The sequence below is a fragment of the Sphaerodactylus townsendi genome, linkage group LG04 (genome assembly GCF_021028975.2).
Source record: "Sphaerodactylus townsendi isolate TG3544 linkage group LG04, MPM_Stown_v2.3, whole genome shotgun sequence".
NCBI lineage: Eukaryota > Metazoa > Chordata > Lepidosauria > Squamata > Sphaerodactylidae > Sphaerodactylus > Sphaerodactylus townsendi.
In genome coordinates, this window is record NC_059428.1 from 141,824,465 (window position 1) to 141,848,606 (window position 24,142).

General features: G+C 48.3%; 1 pseudogene; it reads left to right on the forward strand.

Annotated features, from left to right (window-relative positions):
* Nucleotides 1-21,717, forward strand: part of LOC125432083 — a 78,390-nt pseudogene extending 56,673 nt beyond the window's left edge.
* Nucleotides 21,718-24,142: the final 2,425 nt, after the last annotated feature.

A 24,142-nucleotide genomic window follows, 5' to 3' on the forward strand; every position in this document is an offset into this window, starting at 1 on the left:
GACTTGGATTTGCCGCTCCAGAACGTGCAGAACGGGCCTCACGGCGTAGCCTGTAGCTCCATAATGTTGTACGCTGATTAATACTAATCGCCCAGAGTCCTTTAGGGTGGTGAGATTTGTGCGTTCTTCCTGGGGGCAATGAAATTGTGTGTGGTTACCTTGCGATCAAGTCCTGAGAAACGCAGTGAGTTGAAGAGACGCCCTGTTTCGAAAAAGCTGAGAATGGGGGTCACTGTATGGTAGTACAAAGCATCTGGGGTGGAAAATGGTGCCACTCTTACGCTTCTTTCTGTCCAGACCGCGCTCCCCCAGAGGCAGAGCAAGGGGAAACTGCGCCCAGGGCACGCACCCTGTGCCCCTGCTGCGGCAGCCCCTGCCGTGCCCCCACCATGGCCCGGCCACACCTCCACTGTGGCTCCACCCGGGATCATGCCACCCCTCGCCCCATTTGCACTACATCACTGCATTCCCCCCTCCTCCCCCTGCAAACTCATCTCAATCTTCCCCTTCTTCTTTATCTTTCTGTTTTCCTGGTTTTATGTAAGGACAGGGTGGCTTATAAATAAAATTAAAAAAAATAAAATAGTTTGTTTTCCTGCCAGTCCTACCTCTGATCCTATCTCTGATACAGCTAGTGAACATAACTCAACATAGAAAGCAGTGCCTCACCCAAATTTATTCTGCCTTTTGAGTCTTTTATTTGAGAGTGGGGGGGGGTTATACATCCAAATGGTGTTTGGTCTGGTTTTAGCTTCTGTTCCGTTGATTATCTGGTTCAAAAACTTGATTCAAAAAGGTGAGAGCAGTGGTGTAGCACCCATGGGATGGGGGTGGGGCGATGCCCCAGGCGGAGCAGCGGCGGAGGTGTGGTCGGGCCGTCGAGGGGACGTTGTCGGGTTGGCCTGGATGTTGGGGGAAGGGAGCTCTTGTCTGTTCTGTGACATTGTTATTGCTGCTGCTTCTTGGCGTCTTATCTCCTCCGCTAGCTCATGAAGGCCACATACCTCAGTCTGTAGTTGCAGCTGTGGAATGGAACGGTGGGTGGGGGAAAGGGTTTTGCTGGTTGCTTTATATTATCAGAGTCTCTGCTGGACCGGCAGAGACTTCTTGGCCCTGGACGGGACTTATCTTGCCTGCAATAAAGAAATCTTTGTTCATCAACAAGTGTTTCAACTGTCTGGTCAAAGGAGGTTCTGACAGGAGTGATGGGGTGTTCCAGGGTGGTGCAGGGGCGGGCAACGCTACGGCAGGGACGCAGAGCGCACGCCCCGAGCGCAGTTTCCCTTCACTCCGCCTCTGGGCGAGAGGGAAGATTAAGAAGGAAATAGTGGACCCTGAGCCTCAATGTGAAGAGGAAAGTACTCTGCACATGCTCCAAAGCATACTTTGTGTATCAATCCTCAAAGTAAAGCCCCTCCGCCTTCCAGATACCTGGCTCAGGTTCAACTCCCTGACTTCTGTTGCTTAGCCGGCCTGTTTTCAATGCCGGAAGCAGCCGGCGTGGCCAGCCCAGGTCCTCGTCGGCCTCCACGTTGTTTTCTCCTTGTATCAAACTCTAATTAGCTGCCAAGGGCCCAGGGTGGACTTGGCAAAGGGCAGGGACGGAGGCATTAATCAATTATCCCCCTCGCTGTTAATTGGCACGTCTCAAAACGGGGAGATTGCTGAGCTGGGAGGAGCCAGGGCTGGCTTTGCTGCCAGGAGAGATCATAGCCTGATTTTGGCCCAATTAGCATATCCGGGTTCAGCCTCTTCAAGCCAATTAGCCCAGGGGGTTGCACTCAATCGGAAAGGCCACCAGCCCCTTTTCCTGGATTGAATCTTTGGAAAGAACCCCTTGCAGTAGCACGGGGGCTTCTGGTTGAGCTGCGGCGGGGGGCTCCATCTGCTTGAGGGGGTCTCGTTTTTCAGATGCTTTGGGGAGTAGCTGCGAGGAGCACGAGTGGAGCCAGAGAAGGAGGGCAAAACCCAGACAGAATAATTAGTGGAGACATTTCCTGTGGCTCGAACTTTGAACTGGACGGCGCTGACAATAGCACAAAGCAGAGGTCCCCGGCATTTTGGAACCTGTGGCCACGTTTGGGATTTTGACACGGTTTATGTGGGTGCCACTGTCAGATGCCTTCAGTCACTTGGTGAAGATCCTTGTGCCATGGGGGCCACCACTCAAATTTCCAGCGGCCACTCAGAAACCTCGCTGGGCAGAAGCCCCACCTGGGCCCATCGCTTTATGAAATCACTTGACAGCAGCCAGAAATCCCTTCCACACGGGCGAAATAATGCATTTTCAATCCACTCTCAGTGCACTTTGCAGCTGGATTTTACTGTCAGTCAAGTATTTAGTCAAGTATTTATTGTTTGAGCCATTGGCTATAACAATACAGAGATACATGCAGTTAAAACATTTAAATTAAAACAACAACTTAGTTTTACATTAAAATATAAATTATTTGTATTCGCAATCTCTAAATTAAAATGCCCCATCAAATACTTTCCACGTCAGATGTTTTTGCAGCTTCTTCTGCTACTGTGCAGAATAGCCAAATCCCCTTGCAAACCATTGTGAAAGTGGATTGAAAGTGCATTCTTCTGCCTGTGCGGAAGGGGCCTCAGTGGGAGCCGTGGCACCATATTGAACATAGAGGCTGTGGCACCAGAATGTCTCTGACTTGACCTCAGGATGTGGTCTAGGATAGGGTTTGGCAACCTTTGCGTTCTCAGGTAGGCTTGTGCGGGCCTCCATGCTGAGCCAGCGTGGTGAAGCGGTTAGGAGCAGTGGACTCTAATCTGGAGAACTCCATTTTCCCCATGAAACCTGCTGGGTCTCCTTGGGCCAGTCATAGTTCTCTCTGGACTCTCTCATCCCCACCTTCCTCACAAAGGGTCTGTTGTGGGGAGAGGAAGGGAAAAGGAGTTTGTGAGTCTCCTCACAGGAGAGAAAGACAGGCATGAACTCTTTTTCTTAACCTTGCTCAGTATGTGTGCATTATTTGTCTGCAGTCAAGAAAATATTTTTAAACAGCATGCTTATTTTTTAAAAAAAAACATTCTGTTTAACATACCGTAGCTTCCGTCTGAATTGTTGAAGAGCGGCACTCAGACATAAGGTCACCTCACTCCCTGACATTTTGAGCAAACGTTTTGTGGCCGTTCCCACCAGAGGTTCTTGCAGGTTCAAAAGGCTGTTCGTTCAGGATGGCTGACAAATTGATAAAATGCAAATGTAGCAGTGGCAATGGTCCATTCTGCACCACACGCAAAAGACAACCGCGGGACGTCTTGAAAAGAGGCGGCGGCTTCTTTTCACTCTGCGCACCCAAAATAAGACGTTGTGGGGTCATCTTAAAAAAGCAGTGGCTTATCGAAAGCACTTCAGTGATTCAGCCAGCAATATTGCTTTCGGTCGTGGGCGACTCTGTGTGTAGACATTGCTTTTAGACCAGCCTCGTGTATCTGTTTGCTGCTATTAAGTGTAAGGTGACCAGATGGTCACCTTCAAGAACCGGAACGGGTGGGCGGCCCCCGTGCGCGAGCGCGCACGCACACTCGCGCAGCCTCAGGAGCGCACAGCCTTCTGGGGTGCTACCGTTTCCCACCCTGTGACAGGGCGGGAAACGGCAGGGCCCCAGAAGGCAGTGTACTCCTGCGGCCGCGCGGGAGGCTGCTGCACTGCCTTGCGCCCCAGAAGGCAGTGCGGCAGCCTTCCAAAACCCGGGACATTGGGGAAAACCCGCGAGACGCGGGACAAGTTCTTTCAAGGCGTGAATGCCCCGCCAAAAGCGGGACGGGTGGTCAGCTTAATTAAGTGGCATATGCAAATATGATTGGAAAAAAGTGTTGATTTTTACTAATAGAATGTGGCCTGCGAGCAACTTGAAAAATAAACACAGACGTCTGCCAAGCAAAATTGTCATTTGACTGGGATTAGCGAGCTTGGGAAATTCTGTGTGGTTTTGGCGAATGAACGTTGGTGTAAGGCTTGGATTCTGCTTTGAACTGCCCATGTTTGCATGACCGGGCCCTCGTTGGGCGCTGGAAACGGAAGCGCTACATTCATGGCTAGCTAAATTATATAAGGCATGAAACAGCGGCTTGGGGGCAGGCAAGGAAATGCTCTTTCCCTGCACCAAACCTAGCCGCATGGGACAGGCCTTTGCAATGCCCCATGATAGCTCAACGCCAGCCATCTGGAAAAGCAGCGGTGGAAATGCCTTTGCCGTGCTGGTTTGCCCCTTCCACAAAAGCGTCCTTGTTCCATAGTGGTTTTTTTAACACTGCCGATCGGCCTGTATATTGCAATTGATATGTAGATCTGGGAGGTTCTGTATTTTCAAGGCGAGGGGATAAATCTACACGCATCTCTGGAGTTTCTCCCCTCCCCCCCTTCAAATCCTGCTTCTCTTCCTTGCCTTCCCCCCATCTTGGTTCCAGCCTGTTTTACATTTTTAGACAAAAAAGGTTCTGTCTGTTCCAGGGGCGGCCTGTCACGCTGCCTTTTGAAAAGAGCACCACGTCCGGACTTCATTCACAACGTAACCCTTGCCTCGAAAAGGGCTGACCATGTGAATTAACGAGGGTGGGGAAGAGAGACGACCCCCCCCCCTCCGCAAAAAGAGGCAGAAGTTAATCTACGTTTCCTTGCCGTGGGTACCCCCTTTCTCCAAAGTTATCCAAGCTTTAAAGGGTGACCCTTAGAAGGATTCTTCTTTTGTGAAGATCAGCGTCAGCTTTACACATTCCTTTTTTAAAAAAAAAATTAAAAAAAACTATTCTTGTAGGAATTCGAGATGCGGTGAGTATAGCCGAAGGTTTCTCATGAATATTTGCCAAGCGGTGAGAATATATTTTGCATGCCTGCTCAAACGCCGGTTCCGACGCTCGGATTTCGTCGAGCTTCGAAATCCTTGCAAACAGTTTGGAAAGTTGAAACTGGTAAACTCGGTTCGGAAAAATGGTCTCATTTGTTTCTAATTAGATGGGTTGCTAAGTTTTATCTGCAGCTGAGTGCCACCGAAAAGAAGGCCACTCGGCTCTCGCAAAATCCAGAGTGGGTTTTCCAAAAGGTTGTTTATTGCAATTAGCAGAAGGTCTCCTCCCTGCGGGCTCGCGGCCCAATGTGGTGTTGTGGTAACCTGCTTGGAGCAGGTGATGTCTTGAAGCACAAGGCAGAGCTGGGGTTTGTCACTGTCTCCAACTGAGCAGGCAACAACAAATGCTCCCCCCTTCTATATAAACCGCCCCTGCAACTCAGCTCTGCTTGGCATCTTTTCGAGGCAAGAGATTACCTGGCACAGAGCAACAGGCCGTTTCCAGGTGAGCAACTTCACTTCCTGCCTGTATAAATGGTTTTTGTTTGCCCAGGTCTTGACATGATCATGTTTAGGTGCTGCCAAACACAAGCGGTGTGGTGTCGTAGTTAACATGTCGAACTGGGATCTGGGAAATCCAAGTTCAAATCCTTGATCTGCCCTGGAAGCTTGAGCCAGCCACTCTTTCTCAGCTTAACCTACCTGGCAGGGTTGTTGTGAGGATAAAATGGAAGAGAGGAAAATGCTGTTTTGGGTCTCAGCCGGGAAGAAAGGCAGGATATAAATGTAGTTGATTAATAAATTATTTACTTCATTTGTAGTCCACTGTTTATTTTGGTTGGGGATGTGCGATTGACCCAAAGTGTTTCCATTGACAGAGCAGGGAATCAATCTTGGGTCTCCTAGATCCCACCCAGATGCTCTAACCACTGTGCAACACTGTCTGTCGCGTCATGATTACATTCCATTTTGTGTGGCTGTTCCCAATATTCTTGGATAGCAAATAAATATACTGAATATACATACTATCCCGTTTTGATTTTTACATTTTTTCCCTTTCGCAAAAACTGTTTCTGTGAGGGAGAATTCTGTTCCCATCCCAAAAAGCTATTCAATTGTGCAAATTGTTTCCTTTTTCTGAGCAATTTTGATGCCAAGGTTTATCTGATGCCCGTCCGGGATTTGTCCCATGAGTGGTCCCAGACAGAGCGAAGGCTGTCGTCTCAATCCTACAGACCCAATCCTATTTGTAAATATAACGGTGTCACGGTGTTGGCGTCACTTTCTTTGCATGGAAAAAAGAAATAAGGTGGATGTTTTGCAAAGACTGTTGACAGAAAGGTGCCTCTCTGCACCTTCTTTGAAAAGGGGGGGAAAGGATTTTGCTCGGTTTGTGTGTGTTTTTTTTCCTCCCTGATCACTGCTTCTTGCGTTATAACAGGATGATCAATCGTTCGCCCTACAGGTGGCCAGTTTCTCCCCCCTTAATCAGATTATTATCTCCGTGGGTGCTTTTGGGGGAGAGGGCGGGCAATTTATCTTCCATAACGAAGGATTTTCCTGGAGTGCTTTTCGAGGCCATTCTGAGTGCCCCCCCCCCCTGCACCCTGGCTGTAATGAGGGCGCGGGATGTGAAATCAATCCTGAGCGTCTGGCCGCTCCAAAAGTCCCTGCTTCAGGAAGAGCCTTCCCAACTTCCCTGCAGTTCTGTTTCCAGGCCAGCTGGATCCAGAGGGCCCTGGCAAGAACGCAGTCTGATGGACCTCCGCCTTAATTTTGAAGAAGGGAACGCTCAGAGCATCACGGATTGGGCTGGAAGCCATGACTGGGCAGCGCGGGAATATTTCAGCTCTGAATGTGGTGTCCTCGCTTGCCCAAGGATTCAAAGACTCGCTTTTTTCAGCATCCTGACCTGCATATTTTCCCCATCCCATGACTGAATACCTGTTTTGGAGTCCTAAAAGTTGGAACAAGACTTCTGATCTACCTAGTTCAGCTGTTGCTTTGGTGGCATCTCCAACAGAGAGTTGCCTGCCAAGGGAAGAAGAGAGTTTGGATTTACCCCCTTTCTCTCCTGTGAGGAGACTCAAAGGGGCTTACAGACTCCTTTCTGTCCCCCCCCCACAACAAACACCCTGTGAGGTAGGTGGGGCTGAGAGAGCACCAAAGAACTGTGACTAGCCCACGGTCACCCAGCTGGCGCATGTTGGAGTGCACAAGCTAATCTAGTTCCCCAGATAAGCCTCCACAGCTCAAGTGGCAGAGCGGGGAATCAAACCGGTTCTCCAAATTAGAGTGCACCTTCTCTTAACCACTACACCACGCTGGCTCCCACAAGGAGAGGCACAAATTCCTTGTCAACCATCTCTCATCTTCAGGAACTTTCTTTTCCCGTGAAACCAAAAACCTCCTTCTACAGATCCAGTCATGCCCTCAAAAGTCACACTGAACACACTTTCCTTTCTCCCTGCTGGATGAGAAGACGTTTCTGCCGTCCGTCAGATGCCACGAATTGGAGCAAGTTTGGACTACTCAGTAGCAGATTGGCCCTCCAGATGTTCATGGACTACGATTCCCATCAGCCCTTGCCAGCATGGCCAATTGGACACCCCTGATTTAGTGGGAGAGTTCCCAGTTGGGCGATGGCACACCAAGCGCCAGCAGCATTGACATGTCCATGGGGGCCTCTTGGCCAGCTTAGATGGATCCCTCTCCTCTCTCTGTGCTGCTGCCGGCTTGGTCCGGGCTGAGCGGACATCGCCTCATCTTGGGAGATTCTGGCCAGCAGTGAGGGCAACCGGCATGGGCCTGGCCACGGCCTCCTCCCGCCCAGCTAGGCTTCCTCCGGCGATGACCTTCAACTCCTCCAGTATGAAATTTCCTTTCCTGTTTCTTTGGGAGGGCCAAGTCCTTCCTCCGCGACGGCGGGGGCTCCGCGTTCTTTCTCCCGTCTTCCTGCAGGCGATGCTTAGCATTCCAAAGACATTCTCTTAAGGTCAATACAAATTAACGGCAAATTTAATTAGAGTTTCCAGTCCTTTTGCTTCAAGTGGTGTGTAATGGGGAGATGGCCTTTCTGCCTCCCCAAAGGAGAGCGCCCGGGAGGTTATTCATAATGAGCGGAGGTAATTTCAGAGGAAGAATTAGTGAGTGGGTGAAGATGGGGGATAAAGTGGCGAGTCACTGGAAGCAGCGTGGATGGGGCAGCGAAGCCCCCCGTTGTTGCGGGGAAGGGAGGGGGCTGGGAGGAGGGGGCTGCCCTGGGTCGGCCATCAGAGAGCCAGCGTGGTGTAGTGGTTGAGAGCAGGTGCACTCTAATCTGGAGAACCAGGTTTTATTCCCCACTCTGCCACTTGAGGCTTACCTGGTGAACCAGATTAGCCTGTGCACTCCCAACACACGCCAGCTGGGTGACCTTGGGCTAGTCACAGTTCTTCGGAGCTCTCTCAGCCCCACCTACCTCACAGGGTGTTTGTTGTGAGGGGGGAAGGGAAAGGAGTTTGTCAGCCCTTACAGGAGAGAAAGGGGGGGATATAAATAAACTCTTCTTCATCATCAGGGGACCCGGTAGGGCTAAAGGCAGGAGCTGAGCTCCCACCCTCCTCGGAAACAAGAGGGTCTCGGAGGATCCCTGAACTCCGGGCTCTTGCACAGGCTCATGGGAAACGCCAAACTGTCCTCTGCTGGCTGCCAAGAGAGAGCTTTTATCTACCTCAGGGGTCTGCAACCTGTGGCTCTCCACATGTTCATGGACTACAGTTCCCATCAGCCAATTGGCCATGCTGGCAAGGGCTGATGGGAACTGTAGTCCATGAACATGTGGAGAGCCACAGGTTACAGACCCCTGATCTAGCTAGTGAGGACTTTTTAAAGCACAACTTTTCCTCTGAGGGGCTTAGCCAACTCTCCTTTCCCTGCTTCATCCTCACAACAACTCTGCAAAGTAGAGAAAGGTGAGAGAGTGTGGTGGAGCCAAGTATCATGGCCAAGGGGGGATTTGACCCCTGGTCTCCAAGAGCCCAGTCTGGCACACTAACTACTACACCAAACTGCCTGCCATAAAAGAGCTCGCAGCTGCACACTTAAGAACTTTGGCCTGAAGGTCTCCATTCTGGCAATATTTCATTCAAGAAACCGATCCAGAATGGCTCCACGCAGTGCATACGGTTGCTTCTCTGACCTGCCTGCATGCTGGCTCTTGGGTGAGAGTGAGACAGGCCCCTTCCGCTTTGCAATACAAGAGATCAAATGCACTTTTCAATCCCACTTTCCAACGCACTTTACGCAGCTGGGATTTTTACTGCAATGCCCGGAGAAGAAGCAAAACCCACTTGCACGAACAATTGGTGAAAGTGGGATTGGCTACTGAATCCGAGGCCTACCACTTTAATGGCATGTAAAATAGTTCAGCATGCATGGCGTAACAACAGCCTTTGAGACACAACTTCCAGGCGAGAGTTGAAATAAATACTGCCATTTAAAAGTGAAGGATTGAATGTTGCAATTATTCTGCATGTGCGGAAGGTTGGACAGAGCTCATGCCCTTCCATGAGGGATACAGGCACTCCAGAATTCCTGCCAAGTTCTGTTCTTCAGATAGCAGCTTTCTGTCCCCAGGACCCATTACCAAAGGCCCTTCTTCGCCTCCTGAATCCATTGGTTCTGAAATCGTCCCTGTGGCACCAAGAAGATGTTTGGTCTTTTAGGCTAATCGACAGAAAACATGATAATCCTGTAATATGTGATCAGCTTAAGAACATAAGAACAAGCCAGCTGGATCAGACCAGAGTCCATCTAGTCCAGCTCTCTGCTACTCGCAGTGGCCCACCAGGTGCCTTTGGGAGCTCACATGCAGGATGTGAAAGCAATGGCCTTCTGCGGCTGTTGCTCCCGATCACCTGGGCTGCTAAGGCATTTGCAATCTCAGATCAAAGAGGATCAAGATTGGTAGCCATAAATCGACTTCTCCTCCATAAATCTGTGCAAGCCCCTTTTAAAGCTATCCAGGTTAGTGGCCATCACTACCTCCTGTGGCAGCATATTCCAAACACCAATCACACGTTGAGTGAAGAAGTGTTTCCTTTTATTAGTCCTAATTCTTCCTCCCAGCATTTTCAATGTATGCCCCCTGGTTCTAGTATTGTGAGCTTCCGAAGCTAGCAGGCCATGCTCGTGCTCCTTTTGTTGGTGTCTTCTGCCAGGGTTGTGTCCTTCTCACAGAACGGCTGCGATTTGTCTCGTCCATTGTGGAATCTCACCTTACATTCTCTGTCCACCGTGTTGATGGGTGTAAGAAGAGATTTGAGCTGTCTAGTTCACAAAGCCCTTTGGCCATTTGTGCTCTGCAAGCAATCCAGTTTCGGACTCCCTGCTTTCTGCCGTCGGTGATGTTCAGATTCCTGGACTGAAGGGATTTATCCTGCCGGGAGAGGATTACCACTTTTACCGGACACAGGAAATTCTTAAAATAAGGTTTGAACGGGCCCACGTCCTTTTGGAAAAGGGGAGAGGCTCGTGATCTTCAGCAACTCTGCAAGGTGCCGTTCCATCAGGAGGGCAACATTTCCCCGCAAATGTTTTTTCCTTGTTTGATTACTTTTCCTCCAGAGTTTATTTGAAGGCCAAAAGTTATGGTGCGTAAAATAAATCTGAGGCACTGTGTATTATTGTTATTGGGGAAAAGGCCAGATTTTACAGTCGCGGACTTTGGAATGGAATGAATGCCGTGGTGTGTTTCGAGAGAGGCTGCGAGGCTTCTGGGTTAATTTAGTCCTTCCCAGTACCTCAAATGACAGCAGGGCCCTATTCTTTCCCCCCTTTTTCCCACTTGATAATGAACACTTTATTGCACGTTGAGCAAAATGATTGATTCAGCTCCTAAGCCTGTGTTTGCTGAGGGAGAGATATATTTGACGTCGGGCAGGAAAGAATCGTTTTCCCGTACCTTCCCCCAAAAAAGTCAATGAGAAACCCAGAGACACATTTGGAAAAGTCATAAATTCTTCAGCAAGTCGGCGCACGGTAGCTGAGTCTAATCTAACGTCTTAGCTCCTGGCTAAAGAACTGTTGGATTCCTGGTTTACTGGGCCAGGATAGGGGATGGAGGCCAAAGGGAAGGATTTCTTTGTTGGGTTGGTGGTGGTCTCCAGCTGACTCTGGCAGTGGAAGTCATCCATCTCAGCCGCTCCTAGGAGTCCCCTTCCGCTTTACATGCAGAGGCATAAAGGCACTTTCAATCCCGCACTTTCAAGGCACTTTGAAACTGGGATTTTGCAATGTGCATGAAATAGCCAAAGATCCACTTGCAGAAACAATTGTAATGGCGGACTGGATATTAATGCGTTATTCTTAAGAGAGATTTAGAGTGTGGTAGGCTTTTCGAGAGGCAACGCTTCCTTCGTCAGATCCAAGATCAGTTGCAATCCCAAGAGGTCTCCATCCCCCTCCTGAAGAAAAGCAGCCAAGCGCACTGTGTTTCGTATTGCTCACGGGTCAGTTACTCCCATCCAGCGAAGCCTACCTCGCAGTGTCGTCGTGAAAACAAAATGAAGGAAAGAAGAACCGCATGTACTGTCTTGGAAGGAAGGCGGGATAAAAATGAAATGGCGATAAACAGAACCAGCAGAGAAGCTTCGTTCAAGTTTACCGCATCCGCCGTGTTGTTCAAAGTCAAGTTTTGACTGGTTAACGTTTCAAGCCGTTGCAGGAAAGAAACACTTCAAAGAAACACTTCATTGCCTGTTGCCCCGTTCCCAATAAATCTTGACCTATGGTGAGCTCTTTGCTTGTTCTGGCCACTCCAAAGGCGCCTTCTGCGATCTGTGAGGGCGTGAGATCAAAGCTGGCCCGAGTCACTGGATATGCCTCCAGACATGTAGCTGGTCACTTGATTTTCTTGTGCTCCTACATGCAGTCCAGAATCTGTTTATAAGCACTCACGCGCACCAGATCCACACTTCTGAACGCTGGGTTTCTTATTCCCACTCGCTGGCCTGTTTCCAATGAAGTTGCCTCCTGCTCTTTTGCAGGAAACAAAAATTGTAAAAGCCAACTAGGGACCGCATTCGGATCCTGCCCTTCCTAGCAGGCATTCAGGAGACGAGCTTGGGGGTGGGGGGCAAGTATTTAATTACACAGCCTTTGTGGAACTTGTGGGGCTCGCAAGCCATTCAATGTGTGGGTCATCGGCTTTGATAACATTTTAAGAAAGAACGGGGGGGGGGGGGGGATTTCATCATGTTGTCTTTTTGCACCAAGTTATTTTCCATGGCTTTTGGTTTTTTACTGCTGTTTTGTTATTTTCGGGGGAGAGTAGACTTGCTGGCATTTTGATGTTCGTAGTTAAGTTGGGTTTAGTCCCTCCAAAATCTTTTGTGATTTAAATTGCTGTTTGCAGTATTTTGTTTCTGTAGCACAGCCAGTTAAATTTTACGTAAATGCATGTTTTTAGCAGAAAGGCAGGGCATAAATCTTTAAAGTGTACATGGACACCCTTGGTCTATCAAGGCTGGTATTGTCTGCTCAGAGTGGTGTAGTGGTTAAGGGCAGGTGGATTCTAATATGGAGAACCGGGTTTGATTCTCCACTCCTCCACTTGAGTGGCAGAGGCTTATCTGGTGAACCAGATGTGTTTCCGTACTCCTACATTCCTCCTGGGTGACCTTGGACTAGTCACAGTTCTTCAGAACTCTCTCAGCCCCACTTGCCTCACAAGGTGAAGAGAGGAAGGGAAAGGAGCTTGTAAGCCACCTTGAGTCTCCTTACAGGAGAGGAAGGTGGGGTATAAATCCAAACTACTCTTCTTCTTCTTCTTCTTCTTTTTCTTCTTCTTCTTCCACCAAACCACAGTCACTCCCTGAACACATAAACCAGCCTTATACTGAGTCTGAACTGTTTTGGTCAACATTTTCCGCTCAGGCGGGCAGCTGCTTTTCAGGGTCTCAAGACTGAACACGGTTGAGTAGAGGCTGGAATCTGTCCCATCCTGTATACCACACATTCTCTCCTCATTTGGGGTTCTGCATTCCCTTTTCAGCACCCCATTTAAAAGGAGGCCATGGAGCAGTTGGTGAAGGTGATGCTAGGTGCCGGCAGCGAGTCCCACAAAGAAGCGGTTGCGTGTTTTCTGCAGACTAGTTGCCAGCCAACGGAGAGAGGCGTTTTTTATGGTTCTTGTTGCGTGGGTGAAAAAACCGTCCCCGAGGAGGAATTTCAAAGGGAATGAGAGAGCGATCCTCACAGGCCGAGGCTGCTCCTCAAAAGGGTTTTGCAGGTCTCTTGCCTTGAATTCTGCCTCCGGCAAATTTGGCAAAACATCTGAGAAACCTTAAAAGAAGCTTGAAGACATTTGAATGGGCTAGTAAAGTTTTTCATGGGAGATAGTTTTCCAAGCTCAGCTTCCTTCGTAGAGTTAAGAGTATCAACAGGTTCTGTGGAGTTCAAATTCTCCATCAACCGCCATGAAGTTCACCAGGTGACCCTGTGCCTATATTTTCATCTTATCCTTCCTCCCAAGGATGGCATGCATGGGTCCTCTCCCTGCCATTTGCCCTCAGGCTTTCTTATAGTAGAGGTGGAGTTAGAGGGCTCTAGAGCAACCACCTAGCACTTTGGTGGCAAACCTATTTCACAGGTGCCAGAGGTGGCACTCCGAAACCCTTTCTGTGAAGGCACATGTTACTTTGAGAATCGATCTTGTGAAGGGGCGGAAAACCACCCCCCACACACACACACATCTGAAAAGGCTTTAGGCTTCGAGCAAAATTGTTTACCTAGGAGTAAGCTTCCGGTTGCTGGCGTGGTTTTGCTTCTGAATAAAATCTCCTAGGAATTAGTGATTCACGCATTTAGAAAGTTGCACGGTTGCTTCACCAAGCTTACTCCTGAGTAACGCGTTTCTAAACAAAAACCTCAGTATTCAGGTCAAAATTGCCGGGTTGGCTTTTGCGATAAATAAAGTGGGTTTTGGGTTTGCAATTTGGACCACTCAAGTCTAGAAAAGGTTCTCCATCCACTTCTGGAACTTAGCATAAAAAGGACACCCTAAGTAAGTCCACAGCGGCTGAGTGAAGGTTAGGGAATGATTCAACCTCAGAAGTTAAATTGGCCGACGCTTTGGCACTCCAGATAATTATGGACCCTACAATTCCCATCAGCTCCACCGCCGCGCCGTGATGACCATGCTGAAGCGGGGGGGCTGATGTGAAATCTCAATCCCTGCCATCGGAAGTGCTAAAAAAGTTCAATCACGGCCCTAAACTATGGACTTACACCTCAGCTTTCCCTGCAAGCTGACAGCGATTCCTTACGCTGACTGCTGTCCTCTTCATCAAACCCTACCTCATAGTGTCATTTGTGGGGCTAAAATAGAGAGGCAGAGAACTTCCATGAGCTCCTAGGATGAAAAATACCAGTCACTGCAGCCCAAACCAAGAGGGATGAGCCAGCATTGACCAGTCTTACAAGGCTGCTCAAATAAATTCCACCGATCTCTCACCACTTGCAAATACCGCTCAGACAATTGCTGACTCACCTGGCCTTCAAGGGCCCAGTCTCTTGCATTTCCACTCCCTTCATTGTCTGCGTTCACCATGATTGCAGGTGTCCCAGCTTTCATCCACTCAGGATATTGTCACTTAGTAATGTATACTTGCCAAAAGATGTCTAGGAATTAGGCTTTTTTAAAGGCAGGATTTAAGCTGAACCAGCCTGAAGAGAAGAGATTTGTGTTTCGGCTTTTGACCTGTTACTGCTGGGCCTCTTCGACAGCCAACATTGATTAAGCTATTTACACGGAGAAATTTACCCACCCATCACTCGAAGGCTCCCTTGGAGAGTAGAAATGTCCGACTGGAGAAAGAGCCCTTCAGAGTTACAACTTGTAGCTTTCCAAATGAAGAACAAGAAGCCGTTGACCGCCTGGTAGCTATTTATTGGCGATCCCGTAAAGTGGCTGACGGGAGAAGATTCATATTGGGCCCCGAGGACCAGGTGCCTGATTGAATTTGGAGACAGTCCAAGCGTGGCAAGCATGTGAGCAAAATTAGAGGATAGTACTTGAGTGGGTCACGTTTACCTATGTGTAACGACCCAGCATCCTGTTTCAGCTTTGGCCATTCGGATAGTGCAAGATGGCTTACCTACAAACCACTGTTGAGACTAAGGCAACCTGTTTCCATCCACCTTGAAGGCGGGTAGGTCATACACAGTGAGACCAAGATATGATGGTTTCCCCCACTCCTACCCTCCCTATTTCGGAAGATGGGCCAGCCGGGGTCAACAGTCACAGTTCTCTCAGAACTCTCTCAGCCCCCCTTCCCCACCTCACAAGGTGTCTATTGTGGAGAGAGGGAGGGAAAGGAATTTGTAAGCCCCTTTGAGTCTCCTTACATTTGGAGAAAGCAAGGTATAAATCCAAACTCCTCCTCTTTTTCTTCTTCTTCTGTCTGTCTGTCTTTCTTTCTTTCTTTCTCCTCCTCCTATTCATTGGGAATTTGCAAGAAAAGCCGGGATATGAAATAGAAACAAATTAATAAAGAAATTGAAATTACAATCAGAAACAGAGTCCACGAGAGAGAAAAACAACCTTTTTAACATTGATTAGAAGAAATGCATGTATAAGCTGAGACCTCAACAGTTATTGAGATATTGCCTTGTTTTGGTTACCAAACTGCTGGGAAGGGCCAGGAGGTTAAATTAGCCTCCTTTGACTTACCCAAGACTCATGTGATTCCTTGCCGATTGCCCAAAGAGATCCCACCTAGAAGCATGTGAAAAGCCATCTCCACACTCAATTTAAGCATTCCAGGTGCTTCATTCTCCCATGAGCAGGCATTTCCCCGGGGGAAAGATGCCATTCTGGACAGGAATGGTGTTTTACAAGCAACCTGTATCTTGGCACGCTGAATGGCTGCCTCGGTTAGGGTTTGTCAGTTCACAGGAGGAAAATCCTGTCCTGCCCTGCCCGGGTGCCTTCTAGCAATCAGCTAGGGAAATTTTCTTTGGCGAGCATGATCTCTTGCTAATGGTTCTCAGTGAAGATGGCGAAGGCATAGCTAAAGGTTGACAAGCCTTGTGAATTCCTTGAGTGGGAGGCTCTGCTTGAATATGATCTGCAAGATGAGTTTGGATTTTCCCAAAAACGAGAGGACGCACACACAAAGGACTCCTTGAAAACCTAAAATCTGCCAGGAGACGTCTCTCCGGGGAGGGAAGACGGGGTTTATTTCTCACGCAGTTCTGTTCCTTCGCTCTCCTTCCCCCTGCCCGCGTTTCCTAATTTCGGACATCTGATTGCCATTAAAATAATGGATGTGGAACTATTCCGGGGGCTGCAGCTTCCCCTGACAACGCTTTGGGTTTAATCCCACAGCCCTGCCAGTTCCATGACCAGCTCAACGCCTACCAGGAAATATGTCCCATAGACCAAAGTCGCAAGTTTCCAAACATGCAGCCTGCCATTTGGCATGTATTAGGGGTTGTGGAACACAGAGACCATGAATGGGAATGGAGTCTCCAAAAGGATCCAAAGCAGAAAAGTCCAAAGCAGAGTTTCAAGGATCCCAAGCTTGAAAAGAGGTGGCAAAACCCGAAAGATAAAATTGAATGTTGCATTTGGCAAGAGAGACAGAGAAACATCATTCTAATTCGGCTTCTAAGTCTGCCAGATCACTAGATAGAGGCGGGCCCTTTCCACACAAGCCCCTGAAAACGTTTTGCCAAAGGTTAAAAAACAAACAAACTCAGAAAGGCTTCCTGGTCATTTTGGTTGTTCTTTTTTTAAACTTCCTGTTAGTTCTGATGTTGCGAGGCTTCAAAGATCTAGGGGTTGTGTCTGTGTAGCTGGGAGTGCATGACTCCCTACCAAACTGATGCATCCACAAAGACTTGTGAGCCCCCCTCAAACTGGAGTGTGAATACAGCAGCACTAAGGCAACTGGCCAGAGCTCAGAAAATAGCAACCATTAGGAAGTTCAGGGACTTCAGAGTGGCGATTGAAAGGGTTCTAAGAGAGGGATCTTGCGCCCAGCAGGTGAATTAACTCGCTTTAAAAGAATTGCTTCCAAGAGCAGGTTTTCAAAAAAAGAATCGCTAGGGAAGCAGAGGCCATAATAAAACAATTTTCGAGGCAGGAAATAAGCATTTAGAGCTAAAAACCAATTCAAGGAACTACATGGGTCATACATCGCTGAAGGGAAGTGCATCACCGTATGTGAAGAAACCATAAAATTAAGTAGAGAGCTTAGAAGATGCCTGAACAAGGGAAGGAGGGAGGAAACTATAAGAAGGAGAGAGGGATCAAGGGCCCCTTCCACACATGTAAAATAATGCATTTTCAATCCTCTTTCAATGCACTTTGAAGCTGGATTTTACTTTGCGGAATAGCAAAATCCACTTTCAAACAATTGTGAAAGTGGACTGAATGTGCATTATTCTGCATGTGCGGGTGGGGCCATTGGTAGCATGTACCCAAACCTCTTCGCAGGAGAAGGACCACGGCTAAAACAGAACAGGGAATCATTCAAATCTGCTTACCACTTCTGCCGTTTTTGCATCTTGTCCTCAACAAATCAACCTTTGTGTCTTTACCTGGCTTTAGGCACCACAAAATCTCTGTTGGTGTCAGATATCATGAGGAGCATTTGTACCTCAAATGCTAGCCCAAGGGTCTGCAATCTGCGGCTCCCCAGATGTTCATGGACTACAAATCCCATCAGCCCCTGCCAGCATGGCCAATTGGGAATTGTAGTCCATGAACATCTGGAGAGCCACAGGTTGCAGTTCCCCCCCTATTCTCCCATTCTCCCACATCTTAAAAGAAAGTGAATCCAATTACAGATATTTCCTACAAGGAAAAGAAACGCACATAATTTTGATGTCTTTGACAGAAAGGACGAGATCTCTCATCAAATGGAATATTATTTCATCTAGCTTTGAAAGGGGCTTGGACAGATTTATGGAGGAGAAGTCGGCTCTATGGCTACCAATCTTGATCCTCTTTGATCTGACATTGCAAATGCCTAAGCAGACCAGGTGCTTGGGAGCAGCAGCAGCAGAAGGCCATTGCTTTCACATCCTGCAGAGGGTGAAGCTCCCAAGGTGGTACCCTGGTGGGCCTCTGCAGAAGTAACAGAGAGGCACGGACTCGAGGGACTCTGGGTCCTAATCCAGCAAGCTCTTTCTTATGTTCCCTGTCACAGGATTTTATTATCCCTAGCTCTGAAGTCTGCGGCCAGAAGGCAGAAAAATCTCAGGGAACTTTTTTCAATTTAAGAAGATAAGTTGCTAGAATAGGGACTCCTGTTTGAATCCATATTTTTTTCACCCAACATTGACTTGCCATGGAAAAAGTGACATCAAAATGAAACTAGTGTTGGTAGACACTGTGCAAGGCCCACACAAATGTTCTTTTCTTCCATCGAGGGTGTGTTGTGGTGGGAACGGGAGTCAGGGAGCCGAGGTTCCAGTGTTTGCCCACAGTCTACGTAGAAGGGAGGTTTGTTTTTGTAGTTTGAGATTAGGATATTGACATTATGTCTCTGGATTCACTGTCCACGTCTTCACACGGCGCATAGGTGGTAGCTCAGCCCAGATTATTAGAACTCCTCGCTCTCAGTACAAAGAAAGTGTTACATCTTTATAAGCTCCCCACTTCAGTATTATTAACTCCGAGGAGGTGGCAGGAATACAGGCTGCTTGTTTTCAAGTTTTATCGAGAATACAAGGAGGGTGTCTCGCCTTTCAAAGTGGAATTGGGTTTTTATCTTTTCTTTTTTTTTCCTGGAAGGAGTTGAGAGAGAGCAAACCACACACTGACCCTGAAGCTTAGGGCTAAATGGCAACTCCCTCATTCTACTGAAGTGTCTAAAAAGGTTATGGTTTTCTCTGTGGCTAGAAAGCCTTGTCCCTTTCTGACTGGGATTTCAGGAAATCCAGTTGAGTTCGGCAGGTTAGCTTTCACACTTCGAGCAGATTTGGAGTTTAATTGAAATGGTACTTGTAAACAACTGGTTGTTTAATTATTTGAATCCCACCACTGGGGACGTCCTGTCTTTTACAGCCAGGATTTTGAATTTAGAGGGAAGATAGTCATGCGGTTAAACACCTGAAAGGATTCTGTGTGGAGGTTGAAGGGTTATTAGCGAACCTTGACCGCCAAGAATACCACCAACCTCTCCTGGGTGCTTTCAAAACTCCCTGTTCTCCGCCCTTTGGGATCACGCCCCTGAAATCTAATATATATATAGTACAGAACCAGCATTGATAATTACAAGTTACGAATGCGGGTCAGCGACACGAAACAGGTGCAACTCATTCCCCCCTCTCATCTATCAACCTCAAAGAGAATTAGTTTCCATGGCATCCCACAAAGTGGGCGTTGTTGTCGGAGCTTTTCATCCCCAACCACTTCAGACTCAATTCCACTCCATATCCTGCTTCACTGTTCAGAGACCTCTGTGGAAAATGATATCAGAAGTGAATCACCAAAAGGACACTTTACACCCTCTAGAATTTATCAGTTTTCATCTCAGACAAAATAACATTACCGCCTAAGCCTATTGAGGTGCAAGCCCCTAATGCATGAAATTTCTGAAACAGTTACTACAATTTTTCCAATCACGACCAATTCTCCTTCATATCTCATTTCAATGATCCCTGTTTTGTGCCTTGGAATGTATGTTGCCTTCGATTTTAATACCTATTAAAGGTTTTGGGATTTGGTTAGGATTGAGTTTTTTCAAAGGCAAGAGAATGATTCATCAGGTGATTTTGCAAAGAAAAGTTGCCTGCCTCCGTATAGCAACCCTGGATTTCCTTGGTGGTCTCCCATTTTAAGTACCTGGCTCCAGGGCAGGTATTTCTTACAGCTTCTGAGCTCTAATGAGATTAGGTTAGCCAGGACTATCCAACCCTTAGATATGGTAAAACTCCACTCATAACCAGCAGAAAACTCCTTTGCTGGAATCCAGATTTTCAATATCCTGCACTTGAGAGTCTACTTCACAAAGTTTGTGTGTGTGAGAGAGAGAAACAGGTGGGTTTCAAGTAGGGGCGTACCGGCCAGGCGGACATATGGGGTCAAATATCCCCAGACTGCAGCCATTTTGTCACACGGGGGGCAGAAAATCGCACCCACAGCCCTCCTTCTTCCCCCCAGGTCCACACACTGACTTCAAGACCTGGTGCAAAAAAAAAGTTGTTTGGTCGTGGTAGGGGAGGGCGGCCACCCATGGGGGGGGGGCGGCTCAGATTTTGCACAGGGCTAAATTTTCCCTAGATACGCCTCTGGTTTCAAGGGCTGTGAAATCGTCATGGCTTGGGAGGTTTTTTTTCCTGACCAGTGTCCTTTATTTCCACAGGAACCTAATGCCCAGGACGCTGGAGGGGCAGATCACCATGGAGAAGACGCCGAGCTACTTTGTGACGAAAGTCCCATTAGCATTTGTGTCATGTCCAGGGACCTCCAGCTAGAAATGTGGTGATGCGCACTTAAGCCAGTGACCAGCCATCTCGGACTACACACAGACCCTGTCCAAAAACCCCACCCTCCCCACCTTTGAGGCTCTGGCCTTCAAGAACCTCAGCACGGGCCTGATTGATACCACCTGGAGCGCGGTGCGGATCGGCATTTACGCCAAGCACCTGGACAACTGGCTGAGGTACTTTCCCCTGTCGAAATTCCTCTTTGTCAGCGGGGAGAGACTGGTGAGTGACCCGGCCGGGGAAATGGGTCACGTCCAGGATTTCCTGGGCCTCAAGAGGGTGGTAACGGACAAGCACTTCTACTTCAATGAGACCAAGGGTTTCCCGTGCCTGAAGAAGCCGGAAGGGAGCAGCCGGCCGCGGTGTCTGGGCAAGTCCAAAGGGCGGCTGCACCCCAAAATCCACCCACAGGTCATCCAACACCTTCAGGGGAGTTCTACCGACCCTTCAACTTGAAGTTTTATCAAATGACAGGCCAGGACTTTGGATGGGACTGATCACAAGACCACTTCACCAAAGGTGGATGTGGATCAGCTGAGGGGTGACTCAAGGGTGGGGCAGCAGGCCCAGTTAGACCCACAGAAAAGCGCCCCCCCCTTTCCTCTTGGACACTGCAGCTCTAGGGCAACAAGTCCATTGAATCTCCACGGGACATTTCTTTTTCTTTCTAATTTATATTACCTCTTCCCAGTAAGAGAGGAAAAAGTGTACACTTACGGAGCAAAGAGAAAATATTTAAGATTGAAAGGAACAAACAAGCAATGAAGCTTGAAAGAAAGCATAGGCAGAGAGAAACTCCAGATCTGAGGAAGTAGAGATTCCAAGGAAATACACCTACTGGCTAATATAGATTAAGCACTAAAGTTTTTTTAAAGGGTGAAAAGTTTTGGGAAGGAAAGAGGCACTTAATGGCTAGGAACCCCTTCCTATCCTCTAAGTTCTGCTCTTGCCCGGGGCCAATTGATTTACAGTTGGGATGAAAAGCTCCGAGTCCCGTGGAATGGAAAAGAACGGGGCTTTCGTGCAAAGCGGAACTTACTGGATTTGGGTGGTGAGTCCCAAACCCGCAGGTCATTAGTCAGCAAGCGGCATGGTTGGAATCTTCCCTTGCAAAGGGAATATTCTGGCGCGCAACCAAATGGCGTTGGCAAGGTCAGGCGTGCCTCTCCTGTGTGATCCATGCGCAGCCAGAAGGTGTGCGATGGGTGTTGCACATGTGGCACGTGCCGTTTAGTTACATGAGAAGCCAACCTGTGCAGGCGCTGAATCTGTGCACATGATCCCAGAGTTTGGAAAGGGTAAAGTTTGGCCACTATTTCCAGACCAGGGCAGAGCAGCTGGTTTGTGGGAGGATGAATCGCGGTCCCTTTGTGACTGCTATCAGCCCATCAGAAGCAAGGCTGTGTGTATTTTGTGACTGCACATGGGGGGAAAAAAGCATAACAGAGCCCCCCTCCCCCTCCAAACAGCACAACATTGGTTTGGACTGCAGAATTGGGCTTCCTGAGAATTTCATTCCACCTTTGTTTCAAGCAAACTTCTGCCCTTTAGGCTGGTGAAAATCCATTCCCAGCGCAATCTCAGAAGCCTGGGGAAGTTCTCAGAATAAGGTTGCCAAAGGGAAGGGGGGCTGGGCCTCCCTGGCCCCCAGCTCTTCTCCCTTACTAATGTGAGAAGGATAATTGTATGCAAGATAGCTAAAATGCAGCATCCATTATGCAAACAAATAGCAAGTCGCAGAACCTGTTCAGGTCCCAGAATTCAGCACAGAATTGTGTAGAAAATACACATAGTCCCGAATAAGAAGAACCCCTTTGGCCCATGGAATGGCTGCTGTTGCATATCAGGGGCGCGTTGCAACTGCTTGAAGTGAATGGGGAAGTTCCTATTTGCTCCATTGCTACAATGCAGCTCACCACGTGATTTGTGGGGCTGTTCCGTTCCTAGGAGCTTGGCCCCTCTGCTTCAGTCCAGGGAAACTTCCATCGACAAGAGCACTCTATAGCAAATCTTTGAGGAAGAGGCAAGATATTCTGTTGTTATTTTTACAATGAATCTGGCAAATGCTAACTCTTCTTTTTTATGGATTTTCTTTTCCAAAAAAAAAAAAGTTTCTGCGTGAACTTCTAGCAGCTAATAAAATGAATATTTCAAAAGCCGGTCCGAGTCGATTCCAGATTTTCCTGTATGCATGTTTGTCTTTATCGTCAGAAATCAAATGGCTCTTGCGCGCTCGCCGTGCGGAACTGTGGCTCGCGGTCTTGAAAAGGGGCATTTTCAACCCCGGGAACACCAAAGAGGCAGCGAATTCCCTGGTGTGACTTGCCGGGGAAAATGAGGCGTGTTCTCACAAGCGGCTTCAAGGGGGTCTTTGTCTTCTGAGCCTCTCCATGGGGCTGTAGTTTTGTACAGGTAACGCTTAAGGGCTCTTAGGCCTTGGACACACTTGGGGGCCTCTTCAGAGCTTTGTTAATCTGTTTACTGAAAAAACAAAAGGCGCGCTGGCAGGCTCAGATGTGTGTCTGACTCCGGCCTTGACTGCGTGCCTGATTTCCTGTTGGAAAGTGAGATTCTTGGCAGATGGCACGCAGGCACACACCCAGGCTTGGCTCGCTTCGTAGCAATGCTTTCCTGTTGCCAGCATTCTCACAGTCTGCCGAGACTGCTTGTGAATGTGAAGCAGGTAGAGTCAGAGGTATCTGGTGAACACAGCTTTGACTATTAAAAACAACAACCCCCCCCCCCTAAAAAAAAATCTAATCAGTTTCTTGGGTGCTACTGGACTCAAACCAAACTCTTCTACTGTGGATGAACACAGCTACAATCAGAGGCGGAGGACTGTGGACAAGAGGAAATGGTTCGCGAGTTTCTTTTTAAAAAATCCTGCTGTGTCCGAATTATGTCTGTATTTGGATGCAGGCATAGGGGCTGGGCACAGACCCTCTGCACCTGCTGCTGAAGGAAGCCTAGCCAGCGTGGTGTAATGGTTAAGAGCAGGTGGATTCTAATCTGGAGAACCGGGTTTGAATCCCCACTCCTCCACCTTAGTAGCGGAGGCTTATCTGCTGAACCGGATTTGTTTCCACACTCCTGCATTCCTGCTGGGTGGCCTTGGGCTAGTAGTCACAGTTCTCTCTGAACTCTCTCAGCCCCACCAACTTCACAAGGTGTCTATTGGTCGAATCCCCACTACTGTCTTAGCCAGGTTTCAGAACACAAACTAACCAGGTTTAAGGGACGACCTCCCCGGTCAAATCCCCACTACCATCTTAGCCAGGTTTCAGAACACAAACGGCCTCAAACCCTGAGATTTAGTTTGTGTTCCTGAAACTGTCACGAAAGCTAAGCGACTAAAGGATGACTGTATCCCTCAAACCTGGTTAGCTTGTGTTCTGAAACCTGGCTAAGACGGTAGTGGGGATTCAACCTATTGTGGGGAGAGGAAGGGAAAGGTGCTTGTATGCCGGGTCTCCTTACAGGAGACGAAAATGGGGTATAAATCCAAAACTCTTCTCAATCCAAAACTCTGAATTCAAAATGCAGGGAGAAGGGCGCTCTACCTGTTTGCATTTCCCGAGCATCCCATTTGTTGCTTGCAAGCGTCAGTAGAGCATTTCTCAACGTTTGGAATGCTTGCAAAAATGCAGTGGCTTGCGGGTCGAGCCAGAAAGCATTCCTCCATTACTAGTTTGGCAAGGGGTCTAGGAGCTGGATATGTTGATACAAAATGGTGCCCCTGTCAGCGAAGGCTTTCTGGCCCGTCTCCTGCACCAAATGCCCCCAGCTCTGGTGGAAATACCATGCCAAGTGGCCACTATGAGTTGGATGTCAGAACCAGTGGGGAGGGGGAG